At 64.2% G+C, this 22,579-nt stretch overlaps 6 non-coding genes and 1 pseudogene across 6 annotated transcripts; all 7 read right to left on the bottom strand.

The window, feature by feature from the left end:
* Positions 1-115, bottom strand: LOC142868800 (uncharacterized; annotated as a pseudogene).
* Positions 116-3,650: 3,535 nt separating this feature from the next.
* Positions 3,651-3,769, bottom strand: LOC142868799 (5S ribosomal RNA). The gene has a single exon (XR_012917725.1). It is a non-coding gene; the product is annotated as a 5S ribosomal RNA (ribosomal RNA).
* A 3,530-nt stretch (positions 3,770-7,299) lies between these two features.
* On the bottom strand, positions 7,300-7,418 carry LOC142868798 (5S ribosomal RNA). The gene has a single exon (XR_012917724.1). It is a non-coding gene; the product is annotated as a 5S ribosomal RNA (ribosomal RNA).
* A 3,537-nt stretch (positions 7,419-10,955) lies between these two features.
* On the bottom strand, positions 10,956-11,074 carry LOC142868796 (5S ribosomal RNA). Its single transcript, XR_012917722.1, has one exon. It is a non-coding gene; the product is annotated as a 5S ribosomal RNA (ribosomal RNA).
* A 3,535-nt stretch (positions 11,075-14,609) lies between these two features.
* Positions 14,610-14,728, bottom strand: LOC142868795 (5S ribosomal RNA). Its single transcript, XR_012917721.1, has one exon. It is a non-coding gene; the product is annotated as a 5S ribosomal RNA (ribosomal RNA).
* A 3,531-nt stretch (positions 14,729-18,259) lies between these two features.
* On the bottom strand, positions 18,260-18,378 carry LOC142868794 (5S ribosomal RNA). The gene has a single exon (XR_012917720.1). It is a non-coding gene; the product is annotated as a 5S ribosomal RNA (ribosomal RNA).
* Positions 18,379-21,915: 3,537 nt separating this feature from the next.
* LOC142868793 (5S ribosomal RNA) lies at positions 21,916-22,034 on the bottom strand. The gene has a single exon (XR_012917719.1). It is a non-coding gene; the product is annotated as a 5S ribosomal RNA (ribosomal RNA).
* Between the last annotated feature and the right edge of the window lie 545 nt (positions 22,035-22,579).

The raw sequence follows: 22,579 nt of genomic DNA, 5'->3' as shown, positions 1-22,579 counted from the left end.
GACGGCACCCGGTATTCCCAGGCGGTCTCCCATCCAAGTACTAACCAGGCCCGACCCTGCTTAGCTTCCCAGACCAGACGAGGTCGGGCGCGTTCAGGGTGGTGTGGCCCTAGACGGCGGAGGGCGCCCCTGCCCCGCTCAAGAAGCCGAGCCTCTCTGCACTTCCCCGCCGCCTCCTCCCGCCCCAGGCCCCGCACCGGCGCTGACCCGCGCCGGGCCGGGCCTGTTGAGTTCACCGGCCGGGTCCGGCGGGCTCCGAGGGACGGGGGTGACAGGCGGGGCGGGGCGGGGCGGGCAGGGAGCGGTGGGCCGGGGTGGGGGGCTGTCTCTCTATACACACACAAACACACACACACACACACTCACACTCACTCACTCACACTCACACAAGATGCGCCTCCACGGCTGGACTCGCCAAGGTGGAGACCTTCCAGCCCCCTTCCTCTCCTCGCCTGGCCTCCTTCCCCTACCCGCCCCCCACCCCCAGCTCGTGGCCGCCCCCGCCGCCGCCCGCCGCCGCGGATTGCGCACGCGCGGATCGCCCGCCCTTTGACCCCAGGCAGGGGCCGCCCTCCCCGACAACCCCTTTCAGCTGGGCCCCCCACCCTGTGGGTGGGCTGCCGCCTATTCCCCCGGGCCCGGGCTGGGGCACAGCGCATGGGGGAGGGGAGCGAGTGTATGGGGCGTCTCTCTCTCTCTCTAGGGATGTGTCCCATGGGTGGGGTGGCGTGGTTTGTGGGGCGCTGAAGAAATCAGTCCCCTCCATCTCCTACCTCTGGAAAACGCCCAAGCCCTTGGAGAACTGCCGGCAACGCGACGGGGGGGGGGGGGGGGGCCGGGACCCTCCTCTGCGTCCTCCTGTGGCCCAGTCCAAGGGGCCTGGGCCTGGCCGGGGCTGCATTGGACCCCGACCACCCTGGCGTGTGGACTCGCTAAAAATCGGCGATTAGATATTGGATTCCAGCTTCATTGAGGTCATTTCACTAATGAGTGCACCGGAAAGAGTTTCCTAATCCATCTGTGAGGGTGGCAACTGAAAGAGAATTTGAAAGCTGACAGAATAGGCGAGGAAAGGCATAGGAGATTTCCACACCCAGTAAGGAAGCCTTTCCCGAAATGGAAGAAAGAAACGAGCAAACAGAAACACCGGTAGCCCGCCAGGATCAGAGTCTGCCCCCGAGAGAAAGTACCCTGACCAGGTTCACCCGTGGGTGGGTGGCGAGCTAGCGGCATTCAGAAGAGCGAGGCCCGCAGTCTGTGCAGAAGACACCTGCACTCGGGTGTGTGTGGCGGCACGATTCACAAGCAGCTCCAGATGTTAAGCCAAGGAGAAGCCAGGGAGTTCCCAACGCCCCAGGTGTCCTCAGCCCACGACTGGCTGCTGGGGGAATGCGAAGCCCGGCTCCTTGTCTCAGAGCGGGACAACCAGGAGGTGTGACGTACACCCCGGGGTTCCCAGGAGGATCAGGCTGAAGCTGGGACTTGGCCTGAAAGTGTCCCCTCGCATGGCCACCCCCTTCCCCTTCCTGCTCCTCTACTCCTGGTGCCCCTCCATCCAGGGGCCAGACCTTAAAGAGTCACCCGCAAGAGAATCCTGGTCCCAAAGGAGCCTTCTGGGGGACCCGTGCTGAGAGAGGTTGTGGGCATGGCCCGCTGGGGCTCTGCCCGACCCAGGGCTGAGAGATGCAACCTCCCAGCTCTGGGTCCCTGCAGGGGAAGCGTTGGCAAGCACAGGGCCAGTCCTCCAAAGGCCCAGGTGCAGGGAGCCCAGGCCAAGCAGCCTGTGGAAGAAGCCACCCCGGGAAGACGACTGCAGGCCACGGCCCTTCCCACCTCCTCCTCCTCCTCCTCCTGCTCCTCCACCCCCCCCGACCTCCCACCCCCCACCCCCGACATGGCGCAGGGCTCAGAGACACCTCAGACACTTGCTACCCAAAGTGCAAAGGGCATCAGTTGCTCCTCCAAACCCCCCCCCCCTGCCCAGCAGACCGCGTTGTCCAGCCAGCCCCCGGGCCTCCCTGGGGTGCCCAGCACAAAAGTGCAGACAACCACCGGACCCTCAATCTCAGTTTTCGGATGTTTTTGCCACTCTAAGGACCCGCAGGCCAGCTGGGCCTTCTGGCAGGACAGAGAGCCCCGGAATCCGACGTGGAGAGCTGGGTGTACGTCCCCACGAGGAGGCGGTCCCCACCTCCGCGGCTCTCCCCTTGCGGGGGGGGGGGGAAAGCAGCCACGGGGCCTCAGAGAAGACACCAGGCTGGGCGCCCGCCCCACAGTGGGGGCACGTCCCCCGCAGGCCACTTAGCGACGGCCGCCGGCCGGCGGACGGTTGGGTGGCGCGAGACGCTGCGGCCGCCCTGCTACCGGGTTCCTGGGAGGGCGTCCTGGAACCAGCGTCCACACCAAGCCCTTGGAAGGCCCAGGCGACGGAGGAGCCCCGTCAGGCAGGGGCCGAGGACGGTGACGGCCCGGGCGGGGAGGAGCGTGTCAGGCAGGGGCAGAGGACGGTGACAGGTGACAGGCCGGGCGGGAAGGAGTCAGTCAGGCAGGGGCCGAGGAGGAGACGGGCTGGGTAAGGGTTAGGGTTAGAGTCAGGGCACAAGTCACAATCGCAAAGACCTGGAAGCGACCCGAGTGCCCATCGACCCACGAGTGCGTAAATGAAATGTGGCGCGTGGACACCACGGAGTGCTATTCAGCTAGGAGGAGCAGCGGTGAGAGGGCACCTCTCGTGGTTCTCCTGGCCAGAGCTGGAACCCGTTCCAGTAAGCCAGGTAGCCCAAGAATGGACACACGAGCACCACGTGCTCGCGCTCACCAGCAAATGGGTACGAACCGATGGACACCTAAGTGGACACAGAGGAATCACCTTCATCGGGTGGGTGTCGGGCGGGTGGGGGGAGGGGATGGGCATACACCTCCATTAGGAATGGGGTGGGTGCGCACCGACTGGGGGATGGGCGCACTTGAGGCTCTGACCCGAGGGGGGAGGCAGGGAGAGGGCAACGTACCCGACCCTAACATTGGTACCCCCACAATACGCTGGAACGACATCAGAGGTAAATGAATAAGAACACAGGGGGGAGGGGGGCACGGGCAACACATGTCACCTTAATACTTGGACTCCCATCATCTGCTTGAAAAGAGAGAGAAAAGAAAATGCAATCATAGAGATAAGAGACACTTTTTAAAGATAATGAATCCGAAGAGAAAAGTAAAAGGAGGCCTGTGGAGCAGGTCTGGGTGTGACTCCGGATCCCCCAACATCAGGTGCCACCACCAAAGATTCCTACGTGTAGCCCATAGAACCCCAAAAGCAACGGGACGAGTTCTGGTCACATACTCCCTCCAAATGACATCCTGGCCTTCTTCTGGAACTCCCTCCCCTCTCAGACTCTCAAGGTTTCCTCCAGCGTGTCGGTTCCCACAGAGCAGACCTTTGGTCTGAGACCTGACAGTCCAGAAGCCACGCATGCTGCCGCGTGACGGCGGTGTCGCGGCTTGGGACAAGAGGAGGCCCCACGGTGCGGGCTGGGGCGCCAGGCACCGCGGCGGGCGCTGAGGGTGGGGGTGACCCCCACCCCGGGCCGCCGCCTCGCTCCCAGAGAGGGGACAGAACAGGAGGCAAAACAAAAAAAAAAAAAAGAAGAAGCCGACGGCACCCGGTATTCCCAGGCGGTCTCCCATCCAAGTACTAACCAGGCCCGACCCTGCTTAGCTTCCCAGACCAGACGAGGTCGGGCGCGTTCAGGGTGGTGTGGCCCTAGACGGCGGAGGGCGCCCCTGCCCCGCTCAAGAAGCCGAGCCTCTCTGCACTTCCCCGCCGCCTCCTCCCGCCCCAGGCCCCGCACCGGCGCTGACCCGCGCCGGGCCGGGCCTGTTGAGTTCACCGGCCGGGTCCGGCGGGCTCCGAGGGACGGGGGTGACAGGCGGGGCGGGGCGGGGCGGGCAGGGAGCGGTGGGCCGGGGTGGGGGGCTGTCTCTCTATACACACACAAACACACACACACACACACTCACACTCACTCACTCACACTCACACAAGATGCGCCTCCACGGCTGGACTCGCCAAGGTGGAGACCTTCCAGCCCCCTTCCTCTCCTCGCCTGGCCTCCTTCCCCTACCCGCCCCCCACCCCCAGCTCGTGGCCGCCCCCGCCGCCGCCCGCCGCCGCGGATTGCGCACGCGCGGATCGCCCGCCCTTTGACCCCAGGCAGGGGCCGCCCTCCCCGACAACCCCTTTCAGCTGGGCCCCCCACCCTGTGGGTGGGCTGCCGCCTATTCCCCCGGGCCCGGGCTGGGGCACAGCGCATGGGGGAGGGGAGCGAGTGTATGGGGCGTCTCTCTCTCTCTCTAGGGATGTGTCCCATGGGTGGGGTGGCGTGGTTTGTGGGGCGCTGAAGAAATCAGTCCCCTCCATCTCCTACCTCTGGAAAACGCCCAAGCCCTTGGAGAACTGCCGGCAACGCGACGGGGGGGGGGGGGGGGGCCGGGACCCTCCTCTGCGTCCTCCTGTGGCCCAGTCCAAGGGGCCTGGGCCTGGCCGGGGCTGCATTGGACCCCGACCACCCTGGCGTGTGGACTCGCTAAAAATCGGCGATTAGATATTGGATTCCAGCTTCATTGAGGTCATTTCACTAATGAGTGCACCGGAAAGAGTTTCCTAATCCATCTGTGAGGGTGGCAACTGAAAGAGAATTTGAAAGCTGACAGAATAGGCGAGGAAAGGCATAGGAGATTTCCACACCCAGTAAGGAAGCCTTTCCCGAAATGGAAGAAAGAAACGAGCAAACAGAAACACCGGTAGCCCGCCAGGATCAGAGTCTGCCCCCGAGAGAAAGTACCCTGACCAGGTTCACCCGTGGGTGGGTGGCGAGCTAGCGGCATTCAGAAGAGCGAGGCCCGCAGTCTGTGCAGAAGACACCTGCACTCGGGTGTGTGTGGCGGCACGATTCACAAGCAGCTCCAGATGTTAAGCCAAGGAGAAGCCAGGGAGTTCCCAACGCCCCAGGTGTCCTCAGCCCACGACTGGCTGCTGGGGGAATGCGAAGCCCGGCTCCTTGTCTCAGAGCGGGACAACCAGGAGGTGTGACGTACACCCCGGGGTTCCCAGGAGGATCAGGCTGAAGCTGGGACTTGGCCTGAAAGTGTCCCCTCGCATGGCCACCCCCTTCCCCTTCCTGCTCCTCTACTCCTGGTGCCCCTCCATCCAGGGGCCAGACCTTAAAGAGTCACCCGCAAGAGAATCCTGGTCCCAAAGGAGCCTTCTGGGGGACCCGTGCTGAGAGAGGTTGTGGGCATGGCCCGCTGGGGCTCTGCCCGACCCAGGGCTGAGAGATGCAACCTCCCAGCTCTGGGTCCCTGCAGGGGAAGCGTTGGCAAGCACAGGGCCAGTCCTCCAAAGGCCCAGGTGCAGGGAGCCCAGGCCAAGCAGCCTGTGGAAGAAGCCACCCCGGGAAGACGACTGCAGGCCACGGCCCTTCCCACCTCCTCCTCCTCCTCCTCCTGCTCCTCCACCCCCCCCCCGACCTCCCACCCCCCACCCCCGACATGGCGCAGGGCTCAGAGACACCTCAGACACTTGCTACCCAAAGTGCAAAGGGCATCAGTTGCTCCTCCAAACCCCCCCCCCCTGCCCAGCAGACCGCGTTGTCCAGCCAGCCCCCGGGCCTCCCTGGGGTGCCCAGCACAAAAGTGCAGACAACCACCGGACCCTCAATCTCAGTTTTCGGATGTTTTTGCCACTCTAAGGACCCGCAGGCCAGCTGGGCCTTCTGGCAGGACAGAGAGCCCCGGAATCCGACGTGGAGAGCTGGGTGTACGTCCCCACGAGGAGGCGGTCCCCACCTCCGCGGCTCTCCCCTTGCGGGGGGGGGGGGAAAGCAGCCACGGGGCCTCAGAGAAGACACCAGGCTGGGCGCCCGCCCCACAGTGGGGGCACGTCCCCCGCAGGCCACTTAGCGACGGCCGCCGGCCGGCGGACGGTTGGGTGGCGCGAGACGCTGCGGCCGCCCTGCTACCGGGTTCCTGGGAGGGCGTCCTGGAACCAGCGTCCACACCAAGCCCTTGGAAGGCCCAGGCGACGGAGGAGCCCCGTCAGGCAGGGGCCGAGGACGGTGACGGCCCGGGCGGGGAGGAGCGTGTCAGGCAGGGGCAGAGGACGGTGACAGGCCGGGCGGGAAGGAGTCAGTCAGGCAGGGGCCGAGGAGGAGACGGGCTGGGTAAGGGTTAGGGTTAGAGTCAGGGCACAAGTCACAATCGCAAAGACCTGGAAGCGACCCGAGTGCCCATCGACCCACGAGTGCGTAAATGAAATGTGGCGCGTGGACACCACGGAGTGCTATTCAGCTAGGAGGAGCAGCGGTGAGAGGGCACCTCTCGTGGTTCTCCTGGCCAGAGCTGGAACCCGTTCCAGTAAGCCAGGTAGCCCAAGAATGGACACACGAGCACCACGTGCTCGCGCTCACCAGCAAATGGGTACGAACCGATGGACACCTAAGTGGACACAGAGGAATCACCTTCATCGGGTGGGTGTCGGGCGGGTGGGGGGAGGGGATGGGCATACACCTCCATTAGGAATGGGGTGGGTGCGCACCGACTGGGGGATGGGCGCACTTGAGGCTCTGACCCGAGGGGGGAGGCAGGGAGAGGGCAACGTACCCGACCCTAACATTGGTACCCCCACAATACGCTGGAACGACATCAGAGGTAAATGAATAAGAACACAGGGGGGAGGGGGGCACGGGCAACACATGTCACCTTAATACTTGGACTCCCATCATCTGCTTGAAAAGAGAGAGAAAAGAAAATGCAATCATAGAGATAAGAGACACTTTTTAAAGATAATGAATCCGAAGAGAAAAGTAAAAGGAGGCCTGTGGAGCAGGTCTGGGTGTGACTCCGGATCCCCCAACATCAGGTGCCACCACCAAAGATTCCTACGTGTAGCCCATAGAACCCCAAAAGCAACGGGACGAGTTCTGGTCACATACTCCCTCCAAATGACATCCTGGCCTTCTTCTGGAACTCCCTCCCCTCTCAGACTCTCAAGGTTTCCTCCAGCGTGTCGGTTCCCACAGAGCAGACCTTTGGTCTGAGACCTGACAGTCCAGAAGCCACGCATGCTGCCGCGTGACGGCGGTGTCGCGGCTTGGGACAAGAGGAGGCCCCACGGTGCGGGCTGGGGCGCCAGGCACCGCGGCGGGCGCTGAGGGTGGGGGTGACCCCCACCCCGGGCCGCCGCCTCGCTCCCAGAGAGGGGACAGAACAGGAGGCAAAACAAAAAAAAAAAAAAGAAGAAGCCGACGGCACCCGGTATTCCCAGGCGGTCTCCCATCCAAGTACTAACCAGGCCCGACCCTGCTTAGCTTCCCAGACCAGACGAGGTCGGGCGCGTTCAGGGTGGTGTGGCCCTAGACGGCGGAGGGCGCCCCTGCCCCGCTCAAGAAGCCGAGCCTCTCTGCACTTCCCCGCCGCCTCCTCCCGCCCCAGGCCCCGCACCGGCGCTGACCCGCGCCGGGCCGGGCCTGTTGAGTTCACCGGCCGGGTCCGGCGGGCTCCGAGGGACGGGGGTGACAGGCGGGGCGGGGCGGGGCGGGCAGGGAGCGGTGGGCCGGGGTGGGGGGCTGTCTCTCTATACACACACAAACACACACACACACACACTCACACTCACTCACTCACACTCACACAAGATGCGCCTCCACGGCTGGACTCGCCAAGGTGGAGACCTTCCAGCCCCCTTCCTCTCCTCGCCTGGCCTCCTTCCCCTACCCGCCCCCCACCCCCAGCTCGTGGCCGCCCCCGCCGCCGCCCGCCGCCGCGGATTGCGCACGCGCGGATCGCCCGCCCTTTGACCCCAGGCAGGGGCCGCCCTCCCCGACAACCCCTTTCAGCTGGGCCCCCCACCCTGTGGGTGGGCTGCCGCCTATTCCCCCGGGCCCGGGCTGGGGCACAGCGCATGGGGGAGGGGAGCGAGTGTATGGGGCGTCTCTCTCTCTCTCTAGGGATGTGTCCCATGGGTGGGGTGGCGTGGTTTGTGGGGCGCTGAAGAAATCAGTCCCCTCCATCTCCTACCTCTGGAAAACGCCCAAGCCCTTGGAGAACTGCCGGCAACGCGACGGGGGGGGGGGGGGGGGCCGGGACCCTCCTCTGCGTCCTCCTGTGGCCCAGTCCAAGGGGCCTGGGCCTGGCCGGGGCTGCATTGGACCCCGACCACCCTGGCGTGTGGACTCGCTAAAAATCGGCGATTAGATATTGGATTCCAGCTTCATTGAGGTCATTTCACTAATGAGTGCACCGGAAAGAGTTTCCTAATCCATCTGTGAGGGTGGCAACTGAAAGAGAATTTGAAAGCTGACAGAATAGGCGAGGAAAGGCATAGGAGATTTCCACACCCAGTAAGGAAGCCTTTCCCGAAATGGAAGAAAGAAACGAGCAAACAGAAACACCGGTAGCCCGCCAGGATCAGAGTCTGCCCCCGAGAGAAAGTACCCTGACCAGGTTCACCCGTGGGTGGGTGGCGAGCTAGCGGCATTCAGAAGAGCGAGGCCCGCAGTCTGTGCAGAAGACACCTGCACTCGGGTGTGTGTGGCGGCACGATTCACAAGCAGCTCCAGATGTTAAGCCAAGGAGAAGCCAGGGAGTTCCCAACGCCCCAGGTGTCCTCAGCCCACGACTGGCTGCTGGGGGAATGCGAAGCCCGGCTCCTTGTCTCAGAGCGGGACAACCAGGAGGTGTGACGTACACCCCGGGGTTCCCAGGAGGATCAGGCTGAAGCTGGGACTTGGCCTGAAAGTGTCCCCTCGCATGGCCACCCCCTTCCCCTTCCTGCTCCTCTACTCCTGGTGCCCCTCCATCCAGGGGCCAGACCTTAAAGAGTCACCCGCAAGAGAATCCTGGTCCCAAAGGAGCCTTCTGGGGGACCCGTGCTGAGAGAGGTTGTGGGCATGGCCCGCTGGGGCTCTGCCCGACCCAGGGCTGAGAGATGCAACCTCCCAGCTCTGGGTCCCTGCAGGGGAAGCGTTGGCAAGCACAGGGCCAGTCCTCCAAAGGCCCAGGTGCAGGGAGCCCAGGCCAAGCAGCCTGTGGAAGAAGCCACCCCGGGAAGACGACTGCAGGCCACGGCCCTTCCCACCTCCTCCTCCTCCTCCTCCTGCTCCTCCACCCCCCCCCCGACCTCCCACCCCCCACCCCCGACATGGCGCAGGGCTCAGAGACACCTCAGACACTTGCTACCCAAAGTGCAAAGGGCATCAGTTGCTCCTCCAAACCCCCCCCCCCTGCCCAGCAGACCGCGTTGTCCAGCCAGCCCCCGGGCCTCCCTGGGGTGCCCAGCACAAAAGTGCAGACAACCACCGGACCCTCAATCTCAGTTTTCGGATGTTTTTGCCACTCTAAGGACCCGCAGGCCAGCTGGGCCTTCTGGCAGGACAGAGAGCCCCGGAATCCGACGTGGAGAGCTGGGTGTACGTCCCCACGAGGAGGCGGTCCCCACCTCCGCGGCTCTCCCCTTGCGGGGGGGGGGGGAAAGCAGCCACGGGGCCTCAGAGAAGACACCAGGCTGGGCGCCCGCCCCACAGTGGGGGCACGTCCCCCGCAGGCCACTTAGCGACGGCCGCCGGCCGGCGGACGGTTGGGTGGCGCGAGACGCTGCGGCCGCCCTGCTACCGGGTTCCTGGGAGGGCGTCCTGGAACCAGCGTCCACACCAAGCCCTTGGAAGGCCCAGGCGACGGAGGAGCCCCGTCAGGCAGGGGCCGAGGACGGTGACGGCCCGGGCGGGGAGGAGCGTGTCAGGCAGGGGCAGAGGACGGTGACAGGTGACAGGCCGGGCGGGAAGGAGTCAGTCAGGCAGGGGCCGAGGAGGAGACGGGCTGGGTAAGGGTTAGGGTTAGAGTCAGGGCACAAGTCACAATCGCAAAGACCTGGAAGCGACCCGAGTGCCCATCGACCCACGAGTGCGTAAATGAAATGTGGCGCGTGGACACCACGGAGTGCTATTCAGCTAGGAGGAGCAGCGGTGAGAGGGCACCTCTCGTGGTTCTCCTGGCCAGAGCTGGAACCCGTTCCAGTAAGCCAGGTAGCCCAAGAATGGACACACGAGCACCACGTGCTCGCGCTCACCAGCAAATGGGTACGAACCGATGGACACCTAAGTGGACACAGAGGAATCACCTTCATCGGGTGGGTGTCGGGCGGGTGGGGGGAGGGGATGGGCATACACCTCCATTAGGAATGGGGTGGGTGCGCACCGACTGGGGGATGGGCGCACTTGAGGCTCTGACCCGAGGGGGGAGGCAGGGAGAGGGCAACGTACCCGACCCTAACATTGGTACCCCCACAATACGCTGGAACGACATCAGAGGTAAATGAATAAGAACACAGGGGGGAGGGGGGCACGGGCAACACATGTCACCTTAATACTTGGACTCCCATCATCTGCTTGAAAAGAGAGAGAAAAGAAAATGCAATCATAGAGATAAGAGACACTTTTTAAAGATAATGAATCCGAAGAGAAAAGTAAAAGGAGGCCTGTGGAGCAGGTCTGGGTGTGACTCCGGATCCCCCAACATCAGGTGCCACCACCAAAGATTCCTACGTGTAGCCCATAGAACCCCAAAAGCAACGGGACGAGTTCTGGTCACATACTCCCTCCAAATGACATCCTGGCCTTCTTCTGGAACTCCCTCCCCTCTCAGACTCTCAAGGTTTCCTCCAGCGTGTCGGTTCCCACAGAGCAGACCTTTGGTCTGAGACCTGACAGTCCAGAAGCCACGCATGCTGCCGCGTGACGGCGGTGTCGCGGCTTGGGACAAGAGGAGGCCCCACGGTGCGGGCTGGGGCGCCAGGCACCGCGGCGGGCGCTGAGGGTGGGGGTGACCCCCACCCCGGGCCGCCGCCTCGCTCCCAGAGAGGGGACAGAACAGGAGGCAAAACAAAAAAAAAAAAAAGAAGAAGCCGACGGCACCCGGTATTCCCAGGCGGTCTCCCATCCAAGTACTAACCAGGCCCGACCCTGCTTAGCTTCCCAGACCAGACGAGGTCGGGCGCGTTCAGGGTGGTGTGGCCCTAGACGGCGGAGGGCGCCCCTGCCCCGCTCAAGAAGCCGAGCCTCTCTGCACTTCCCCGCCGCCTCCTCCCGCCCCAGGCCCCGCACCGGCGCTGACCCGCGCCGGGCCGGGCCTGTTGAGTTCACCGGCCGGGTCCGGCGGGCTCCGAGGGACGGGGGTGACAGGCGGGGCGGGGCGGGGCGGGCAGGGAGCGGTGGGCCGGGGTGGGGGGCTGTCTCTCTATACACACACAAACACACACACACACACACTCACACTCACTCACTCACACTCACACAAGATGCGCCTCCACGGCTGGACTCGCCAAGGTGGAGACCTTCCAGCCCCCTTCCTCTCCTCGCCTGGCCTCCTTCCCCTACCCGCCCCCCACCCCCAGCTCGTGGCCGCCCCCGCAAACGCCCGCCGCCGCCGATTGCGCACGCGCGGATCGCCCGCCCTTTGACCCCAGGCAGGGGCCGCCCTCCCCGACAACCCCTTTCAGCTGGGCCCCCCACCCTGTGGGTGGGCTGCCGCCTATTCCCCCGGGCCCGGGCTGGGGCACAGCGCATGGGGGAGGGGAGCGAGTGTATGGGGCCTCTCTCTCTCTCTCTAGGGATGTGTCCCATGGGTGGGGTGGCGTGGTTTGTGGGGCGCTGAAGAAATCAGTCCCCTCCATCTCCTACCTCTGGAAAACGCCCAAGCCCTTGGAGAACTGCCGGCAACGCGACCGGGGGGGGGGGGGGGGGCCGGGACCCTCCTCTGCGTCCTCCTGTGGCCCAGTCCAAGGGGCCTGGGCCTGGCCGGGGCTGCATTGGACCCCGACCACCCTGGCGTGTGGACTCGCTAAAAATCGGCGATTAGATATTGGATTCCAGCTTCATTGAGGTCATTTCACTAATGAGTGCACCGGAAAGAGTTTCCTAATCCATCTGTGAGGGTGGCAACTGAAAGAGAATTTGAAAGCTGACAGAATAGGCGAGGAAAGGCATAGGAGATTTCCACACCCAGTAAGGAAGCCTTTCCCGAAATGGAAGAAAGAAACGAGCAAACAGAAACACCGGTAGCCCGCCAGGATCAGAGTCTGCCCCCGAGAGAAAGTACCCTGACCAGGTTCACCCGTGGGTGGGTGGCGAGCTAGCGGCATTCAGAAGAGCGAGGCCCGCAGTCTGTGCAGAAGACACCTGCACTCGGGTGTGTGTGGCGGCACGATTCACAAGCAGCTCCAGATGTTAAGCCAAGGAGAAGCCAGGGAGTTCCCAACGCCCCAGGTGTCCTCAGCCCACGACTGGCTGCTGGGGGAATGCGAAGCCCGGCTCCTTGTCTCAGAGCGGGACAACCAGGAGGTGTGACGTACACCCCGGGGTTCCCAGGAGGATCAGGCTGAAGCTGGGACTTGGCCTGAAAGTGTCCCCTCGCATGGCCACCCCCTTCCCCTTCCTGCTCCTCTACTCCTGGTGCCCCTCCATCCAGGGGCCAGACCTTAAAGAGTCACCCGCAAGAGAATCCTGGTCCCAAAGGAGCCTTCTGGGGGACCCGTGCTGAGAGAGGTTGTGGGCATGGCCCGCTGGGGCTCTGCCCGACCCAGGGCTGAGAGATGCAACCTCCCAGCTCTGGGTCCCTGCAGGGGAAGCGTTGGCAAGCACAGGGCCAGTCCTCCAAAGGCCCAGGTGCAGGGAGCCCAGGCCAAGCAGCCTGTGGAAGAAGCCACCCCGGGAAGACGACTGCAGGCCACGGCCCTTCCCACCTCCTCCTCCTCCTCCTCCTGCTCCTCCACCCCCCCGACCTCCCACCCCCCACCCCCGACATGGCGCAGGGCTCAGAGACACCTCAGACACTTGCTACCCAAAGTGCAAAGGGCATCAGTTGCTCCTCCAAACCCCCCCCCCCTGCCCAGCAGACCGCGTTGTCCAGCCAGCCCCCGGGCCTCCCTGGGGTGCCCAGCACAAAAGTGCAGACAACCACCGGACCCTCAATCTCAGTTTTCGGATGTTTTTGCCACTCTAAGGACCCGCAGGCCAGCTGGGCCTTCTGGCAGGACAGAGAGCCCCGGAATCCGACGTGGAGAGCTGGGTGTACGTCCCCACGAGGAGGCGGTCCCCACCTCCGCGGCTCTCCCCTTGCGGGGGGGGGGGGAAAGCAGCCACGGGGCCTCAGAGAAGACACCAGGCTGGGCGCCCGCCCCACAGTGGGGGCACGTCCCCCGCAGGCCACTTAGCGACGGCCGCCGGCCGGCGGACGGTTGGGTGGCGCGAGACGCTGCGGCCGCCCTGCTACCGGGTTCCTGGGAGGGCGTCCTGGAACCAGCGTCCACACCAAGCCCTTGGAAGGCCCAGGCGATGGAGGAGCCCCGTCAGGCAGGGGCCGAGGACGGTGACGGCCCGGGCGGGGAGGAGCGTGTCAGGCAGGGGCAGAGGACGGTGACAGGTGACAGGCCGGGCGGGAAGGAGTCAGTCAGGCAGGGGCCGAGGAGGAGACGGGCTGGGTAAGGGTTAGGGTTAGAGTCAGGGCACAAGTCACAATCGCAAAGACCTGGAAGCGACCCGAGTGCCCATCGACCCACGAGTGCGTAAATGAAATGTGGCGCGTGGACACCACGGAGTGCTATTCAGCTAGGAGGAGCAGCGGTGAGAGGGCACCTCTCGTGGTTCTCCTGGCCAGAGCTGGAACCCGTTCCAGTAAGCCAGGTAGCCCAAGAATGGACACACGAGCACCACGTGCTCGCGCTCACCAGCAAATGGGTACGAACCGATGGACACCTAAGTGGACACAGAGGAATCACCTTCATCGGGTGGGTGTCGGGCGGGTGGGGGGAGGGGATGGGCATACACCTCCATTAGGAATGGGGTGGGTGCGCACCGACTGGGGGATGGGCGCACTTGAGGCTCTGACCCGAGGGGGGAGGCAGGGAGAGGGCAACGTACCCGACCCTAACATTGGTACCCCCACAATACGCTGGAACGACATCAGAGGTAAATGAATAAGAACACAGGGGGGAGGGGGGCACGGGCAACACATGTCACCTTAATACTTGGACTCCCATCATCTGCTTGAAAAGAGAGAGAAAAGAAAATGCAATCATAGAGATAAGAGACACTTTTTAAAGATAATGAATCCGAAGAGAAAAGTAAAAGGAGGCCTGTGGAGCAGGTCTGGGTGTGACTCCGGATCCCCCAACATCAGGTGCCACCACCAAAGATTCCTACGTGTAGCCCATAGAACCCCAAAAGCAACGGGACGAGTTCTGGTCACATACTCCCTCCAAATGACATCCTGGCCTTCTTCTGGAACTCCCTCCCCTCTCAGACTCTCAAGGTTTCCTCCAGCGTGTCGGTTCCCACAGAGCAGACCTTTGGTCTGAGACCTGACAGTCCAGAAGCCACGCATGCTGCCGCGTGACGGCGGTGTCGCGGCTTGGGACAAGAGGAGGCCCCACGGTGCGGGCTGGGGCGCCAGGCACCGCGGCGGGCGCTGAGGGTGGGGGTGACCCCCACCCCGGGCCGCCGCCTCGCTCCCAGAGAGGGGACAGAACAGGAGGCAAAACAAAAAAAAAAAAAAGAAGAAGCCGACGGCACCCGGTATTCCCAGGCGGTCTCCCATCCAAGTACTAACCAGGCCCGACCCTGCTTAGCTTCCCAGACCAGACGAGGTCGGGCGCGTTCAGGGTGGTGTGGCCCTAGACGGCGGAGGGCGCCCCTGCCCCGCTCAAGAAGCCGAGCCTCTCTGCACTTCCCCGCCGCCTCCTCCCGCCCCAGGCCCCGCACCGGCGCTGACCCGCGCCGGGCCGGGCCTGTTGAGTTCACCGGCCGGGTCCGGCGGGCTCCGAGGGACGGGGGTGACAGGCGGGGCGGGGCGGGGCGGGCAGGGAGCGGTGGGCCGGGGTGGGGGGCTGTCTCTCTATACACACACAAACACACACACACACACACTCACACTCACTCACTCACACTCACACAAGATGCGCCTCCACGGCTGGACTCGCCAAGGTGGAGACCTTCCAGCCCCCTTCCTCTCCTCGCCTGGCCTCCTTCCCCTACCCGCCCCCCACCCCCAGCTCGTGGCCGCCCCCGCAAACGCCCGCCGCCGCGGATTGCGCACGCGCGGATCGCCCGCCCTTTGACCCCAGGCAGGGGCCGCCCTCCCCGACAACCCCTTTCAGCTGGGCCCCCCACCCTGTGGGTGGGCTGCCGCCTATTCCCCCGGGCCCGGGCTGGGGCACAGCGCATGGGGGAGGGGAGCGAGTGTATGGGGCGTCTCTCTCTCTCTCTAGGGATGTGTCCCATGGGTGGGGTGGCGTGGTTTGTGGGGCGCTGAAGAAATCAGTCCCCTCCATCTCCTACCTCTGGAAAACGCCCAAGCCCTTGGAGAACTGCCGGCAACGCGACGGGGGGGGGGGGGGGGGCCGGGACCCTCCTCTGCGTCCTCCTGTGGCCCAGTCCAAGGGGCCTGGGCCTGGCCGGGGCTGCATTGGACCCCGACCACCCTGGCGTGTGGACTCGCTAAAAATCGGCGATTAGATATTGGATTCCAGCTTCATTGAGGTCATTTCACTAATGAGTGCACCGGAAAGAGTTTCCTAATCCATCTGTGAGGGTGGCAACTGAAAGAGAATTTGAAAGCTGACAGAATAGGCGAGGAAAGGCATAGGAGATTTCCACACCCAGTAAGGAAGCCTTTCCCGAAATGGAAGAAAGAAACGAGCAAACAGAAACACCGGTAGCCCGCCAGGATCAGAGTCTGCCCCCGAGAGAAAGTACCCTGACCAGGTTCACCCGTGGGTGGGTGGCGAGCTAGCGGCATTCAGAAGAGCGAGGCCCGCAGTCTGTGCAGAAGACACCTGCACTCGGGTGTGTGTGGCGGCACGATTCACAAGCAGCTCCAGATGTTAAGCCAAGGAGAAGCCAGGGAGTTCCCAACGCCCCAGGTGTCCTCAGCCCACGACTGGCTGCTGGGGGAATGCGAAGCCCGGCTCCTTGTCTCAGAGCGGGACAACCAGGAGGTGTGACGTACACCCCGGGGTTCCCAGGAGGATCAGGCTGAAGCTGGGACTTGGCCTGAAAGTGTCCCCTCGCATGGCCACCCCCTTCCCCTTCCTGCTCCTCTACTCCTGGTGCCCCTCCATCCAGGGGCCAGACCTTAAAGAGTCACCCGCAAGAGAATCCTGGTCCCAAAGGAGCCTTCTGGGGGACCCGTGCTGAGAGAGGTTGTGGGGATGGCCCGCTGGGGCTCTGCCCGACCCAGGGCTGAGAGATGCAACCTCCCAGCTCTGGGTCCCTGCAGGGGAAGCGTTGGCAAGCACAGGGCCAGTCCTCCAAAGGCCCAGGTGCAGGGAGCCCAGGCCAAGCAGCCTGTGGAAGAAGCCACCCCGGGAAGACGACTGCAGGCCACGGCCCTTCCCACCTCCTCCTCCTCCTCCTCCTGCTCCTCCACCCCCCCCCCCGACCTCCCACCCCCCACCCCCGACATGGCGCAGGGCTCAGAGACACCTCAGACACTTGCTACCCAAAGTGCAAAGGGCATCAGTTGCTCCTCCAAACCCCCCCCCCCTGCCCAGCAGACCGCGTTGTCCAGCCAGCCCCCGGGCCTCCCTGGGGTGCCCAGCACAAAAGTGCAGACAACCACCGGACCCTCAATCTCAGTTTTCGGATGTTTTTGCCACTCTAAGGACCCGCAGGCCAGCTGGGCCTTCTGGCAGGACAGAGAGCCCCGGAATCCGACGTGGAGAGCTGGGTGTACGTCCCCACGAGGAGGCGGTCCCCACCTCCGCGGCTCTCCCCTTGCGGGGGGGGGGGGAAAGCAGCCACGGGGCCTCAGAGAAGACACCAGGCTGGGCGCCCGCCCCACAGTGGGGGCACGTCCCCCGCAGGCCACTTAGCGACGGCCGCCGGCCGGCGGACGGTTGGGTGGCGCGAGACGCTGCGGCCGCCCTGCTACCGGGTTCCTGGGAGGGCGTCCTGGAACCAGCGTCCACACCAAGCCCTTGGAAGGCCCAGGCGACGGAGGAGCCCCGTCAGGCAGGGGCCGAGGACGGTGACGGCCCGGGCGGGGAGGAGCGTGTCAGGCAGGGGCAGAGGACGGTGACAGGCCGGGCGGGAAGGAGTCAGTCAGGCAGGGGCCGAGGAGGAGACGGGCTGGGTAAGGGTTAGGGTTAGAGTCAGGGCACAAGTCACAATCGCAAAGACCTGGAAGCGACCCGAGTGCCCATCGACCCACGAGTGCGTAAATGAAATGTGGCGCGTGGACACCACGGAGTGCTATTCAGCTAGGAGGAGCAGCGGTGAGAGGGCACCTCTCGTGGTTCTCCTGGCCAGAGCTGGAACCCGTTCCAGTAAGCCAGGTAGCCCAAGAATGGACACACGAGCACCACGTGCTCGCGCTCACCAGCAAATGGGTACGAACCGATGGACACCTAAGTGGACACAGAGGAATCACCTTCATCGGGTGGGTGTCGGGCGGGTGGGGGGAGGGGATGGGCATACACCTCCATTAGGAATGGGGTGGGTGCGCACCGACTGGGGGATGGGCGCACTTGAGGCTCTGACCCGAGGGGGGAGGCAGGGAGAGGGCAACGTACCCGACCCTAACATTGGTACCCCCACAATACGCTGGAACGACATCAGAGGTAAATGAATAAGAACACAGGGGGGAGGGGGGCACGGGCAACACATGTCACCTTAATACTTGGACTCCCATCATCTGCTTGAAAAGAGAGAGAAAAGAAAATGCAATCATAGAGATAAGAGACACTTTTTAAAGATAATGAATCCGAAGAGAAAAGTAAAAGGAGGCCTGTGGAGCAGGTCTGGGTGTGACTCCGGATCCCCCAACATCAGGTGCCACCACCAAAGATTCCTACGTGTAGCCCATAGAACCCCAAAAGCAACGGGACGAGTTCTGGTCACATACTCCCTCCAAATGACATCCTGGCCTTCTTCTGGAACTCCCTCCCCTCTCAGACTCTCAAGGTTTCCTCCAGCGTGTCGGTTCCCACAGAGCAGACCTTTGGTCTGAGACCTGACAGTCCAGAAGCCACGCATGCTGCCGCGTGACGGCGGTGTCGCGGCTTGGGACAAGAGGAGGCCCCACGGTGCGGGCTGGGGCGCCAGGCACCGCGGCGGGCGCTGAGGGTGGGGGTGACCCCCACCCCGGGCCGCCGCCTCGCTCCCAGAGAGGGGACAGAACAGGAGGCAAAACAAAAAAAAAAAAAAGAAGAAGCCGACGGCACCCGGTATTCCCAGGCGGTCTCCCATCCAAGTACTAACCAGGCCCGACCCTGCTTAGCTTCCCAGACCAGACGAGGTCGGGCGCGTTCAGGGTGGTGTGGCCCTAGACGGCGGAGGGCGCCCCTGCCCCGCTCAAGAAGCCGAGCCTCTCTGCACTTCCCCGCCGCCTCCTCCCGCCCCAGGCCCCGCACCGGCGCTGACCCGCGCCGGGCCGGGCCTGTTGAGTTCACCGGCCGGGTCCGGCGGGCTCCGAGGGACGGGGGTGACAGGCGGGGCGGGGCGGGGCGGGCAGGGAGCGGTGGGCCGGGGTGGGGGGCTGTCTCTCTATACACACACAAACACACACACACACACACTCACACTCACTCACTCACACTCACACAAGATGCGCCTCCACGGCTGGACTCGCCAAGGTGGAGACCTTCCAGCCCCCTTCCTCTCCTCGCCTGGCCTCCTTCCCCTACCCGCCCCCCACCCCCAGCTCGTGGCCGCCCCCGCAAACGCCCGCCGCCGCCGATTGCGCACGCGCGGATCGCCCGCCCTTTGACCCCAGGCAGGGGCCGCCCTCCCCGACAACCCCTTTCAGCTGGGCCCCCCACCCTGTGGGTGGGCTGCCGCCTATTCCCCCGGGCCCGGGCTGGGGCACAGCGCATGGGGGAGGGGAGCGAGTGTATGGGGCCTCTCTCTCTCTCTCTAGGGATGTGTCCCATGGGTGGGGTGGCGTGGTTTGTGGGGCGCTGAAGAAATCAGTCCCCTCCATCTCCTACCTCTGGAAAACGCCCAAGCCCTTGGAGAACTGCCGGCAACGCGACCGGGGGGGGGGGGGGGGGGCCGGGACCCTCCTCTGCGTCCTCCTGTGGCCCAGTCCAAGGGGCCTGGGCCTGGCCGGGGCTGCATTGGACCCCGACCACCCTGGCGTGTGGACTCGCTAAAAATCGGCGATTAGATATTGGATTCCAGCTTCATTGAGGTCATTTCACTAATGAGTGCACCGGAAAGAGTTTCCTAATCCATCTGTGAGGGTGGCAACTGAAAGAGAATTTGAAAGCTGACAGAATAGGCGAGGAAAGGCATAGGAGATTTCCACACCCAGTAAGGAAGCCTTTCCCGAAATGGAAGAAAGAAACGAGCAAACAGAAACACCGGTAGCCCGCCAGGATCAGAGTCTGCCCCCGAGAGAAAGTACCCTGACCAGGTTCACCCGTGGGTGGGTGGCGAGCTAGCGGCATTCAGAAGAGCGAGGCCCGCAGTCTGTGCAGAAGACACCTGCACTCGGGTGTGTGTGGCGGCACGATTCACAAGCAGCTCCAGATGTTAAGCCAAGGAGAAGCCAGGGAGTTCCCAACGCCCCAGGTGTCCTCAGCCCACGACTGGCTGCTGGGGGAATGCGAAGCCCGGCTCCTTGTCTCAGAGCGGGACAACCAGGAGGTGTGACGTACACCCCGGGGTTCCCAGGAGGATCAGGCTGAAGCTGGGACTTGGCCTGAAAGTGTCCCCTCGCATGGCCACCCCCTTCCCCTTCCTGCTCCTCTACTCCTGGTGCCCCTCCATCCAGGGGCCAGACCTTAAAGAGTCACCCGCAAGAGAATCCTGGTCCCAAAGGAGCCTTCTGGGGGACCCGTGCTGAGAGAGGTTGTGGGCATGGCCCGCTGGGGCTCTGCCCGACCCAGGGCTGAGAGATGCAACCTCCCAGCTCTGGGTCCCTGCAGGGGAAGCGTTGGCAAGCACAGGGCCAGTCCTCCAAAGGCCCAGGTGCAGGGAGCCCAGGCCAAGCAGCCTGTGGAAGAAGCCACCCCGGGAAGACGACTGCAGGCCACGGCCCTTCCCACCTCCTCCTCCTCCTCCTCCTGCTCCTCCACCCCCCCGACCTCCCACCCCCCACCCCCGACATGGCGCAGGGCTCAGAGACACCTCAGACACTTGCTACCCAAAGTGCAAAGGGCATCAGTTGCTCCTCCAAACCCCCCCCCCCTGCCCAGCAGACCGCGTTGTCCAGCCAGCCCCCGGGCCTCCCTGGGGTGCCCAGCACAAAAGTGCAGACAACCACCAGACCCTCAATCTCAGTTTTCGGATGTTTTTGCCACTCTAAGGACCCGCAGGCCAGCTGGGCCTTCTGGCAGGACAGAGAGCCCCGGAATCCGACGTGGAGAGCTGGGTGTACGTCCCCACGAGGAGGCGGTCCCCACCTCCGCGGCTCTCCCCTTGCGGGGGGGGGGGGGAAAGCAGCCACGGGGCCTCAGAGAAGACACCAGGCTGGGCGCCCGCCCCACAGTGGGGGCACGTCCCCCGCAGGCCACTTAGCGACGGCCGCCGGCCGGCGGACGGTTGGGTGGCGCGAGACGCTGCGGCCGCCCTGCTACCGGGTTCCTGGGAGGGCGTCCTGGAACCAGCGTCCACACCAAGCCCTTGGAAGGCCCAGGCGACGGAGGAGCCCCGTCAGGCAGGGGCCGAGGACGGTGACGGCCCGGGCGGGGAGGAGCGTGTCAGGCAGGGGCAGAGGACGGTGACAGGTGACAGGCCGGGCGGGAAGGAGTCAGTCAGGCAGGGGCCGAGGAGGAGACGGGCTGGGTAAGGGTTAGGGTTAGAGTCAGGGCACAAGTCACAATCGCAAAGACCTGGAAGCGACCCGAGTGCCCATCGACCCACGAGTGCGTAAATGAAATGTGGCGCGTGGACACCACGGAGTGCTATTCAGCTAGGAGGAGCAGCGGTGAGAGGGCACCTCTCGTGGTTCTCCTGGCCAGAGCTGGAACCCGTTCCAGTAAGCCAGGTAGCCCAAGAATGGACACACGAGCACCACGTGCTCGCGCTCACCAGCAAATGGGTACGAACCGATGGACACCTAAGTGGACACAGAGGAATCACCTTCATCGGGTGGGTGTCGGGCGGGTGGGGGGAGGGGATGGGCATACACCTCCATTAGGAATGGGGTGGGTGCGCACCGACTGGGGGATGGGCGCACTTGAGGCTCTGACCCGAGGGGGGAGGCAGGGAGAGGGCAACGTACCCGACCCTAACATTGGTACCCCCACAATACGCTGGAACGACATCAGAGGTAAATGAATAAGAACACAGGGGGGAGGGGGGCACGGGCAACACATGTCACCTTAATACTTGGACTCCCATCATCTGCTTGAAAAGAGAGAGAAAAGAAAATGCAATCATAGAGATAAGAGACACTTTTTAAAGATAATGAATCCGAAGAGAAAAGTAAAAGGAGGCCTGTGGAGCAGGTCTGGGTGTGACTCCGGATCCCCCAACATCAGGTGCCACCACCAAAGATTCCTACGTGTAGCCCATAGAACCCCAAAAGCAACGGGACGAGTTCTGGTCACATACTCCCTCCAAATGACATCCTGGCCTTCTTCTGGAACTCCCTCCCCTCTCAGACTCTCAAGGTTTCCTCCAGCGTGTCGGTTCCCACAGAGCAGACCTTTGGTCTGAGACCTGACAGTCCAGAAGCCACGCATGCTGCCGCGTGACGGCGGTGTCGCGGCTTGGGACAAGAGGAGGCCCCACGGTGCGGGCTGGGGCGCCAGGCACCGCGGCGGGCGCTGAGGGTGGGGGTGACCCCCACCCCGGGCCGCCGCCTCGCTCCCAGAGAGGGGACAGAACAGGAGGCAAAACAAAAAAAAAAAAAAGAAGAAGCCGACGGCACCCGGTATTCCCAGGCGGTCTCCCATCCAAGTACTAACCAGGCCCGACCCTGCTTAGCTTCCCAGACCAGACGAGGTCGGGCGCGTTCAGGGTGGTGTGGCCCTAGACGGCGGAGGGCGCCCCTGCCCCGCTCAAGAAGCCGAGCCTCTCTGCACTTCCCCGCCGCCTCCTCCCGCCCCAGGCCCCGCACCGGCGCTGACCCGCGCCGGGCCGGGCCTGTTGAGTTCACCGGCCGGGTCCGGCGGGCTCCGAGGGACGGGGGTGACAGGCGGGGCGGGGCGGGGCGGGCAGGGAGCGGTGGGCCGGGGTGGGGGGCTGTCTCTCTATACACACACAAACACACACACACACACACTCACACTCACTCACTCACACTCACACAAGATGCGCCTCCACGGCTGGACTCGCAAAGGTGGAGACCTTCCAGCCCCCTTCCTCTCCTCGCCTGGCCTCCTTCCCCTACCCGCCCCCCACCCCCAGCTCGTGGCCGCCCCCGCCGCCGCCGCCGCCGCCGCCGCAGCCGCCGCCGATTGCGCACGCGCGGATCGCCCGCCCTTTGACCCCAGGCAGGGGCCGCCCTCCCCGACAACCCCTTTCAGCTGGGCCCCCCACCCTGTGGGTGGGCTGCCGCCTATTCCCCCGGGCCCGGGCTG

This window comes from Microcebus murinus, unplaced genomic scaffold (genome assembly GCF_040939455.1).
Source record: "Microcebus murinus isolate Inina unplaced genomic scaffold, M.murinus_Inina_mat1.0 scaf042_hap2_Mmur4.0, whole genome shotgun sequence".
NCBI lineage: Eukaryota > Metazoa > Chordata > Mammalia > Primates > Cheirogaleidae > Microcebus > Microcebus murinus.
This window is presented reverse-complemented; position numbering and strand designations above follow the sequence as displayed.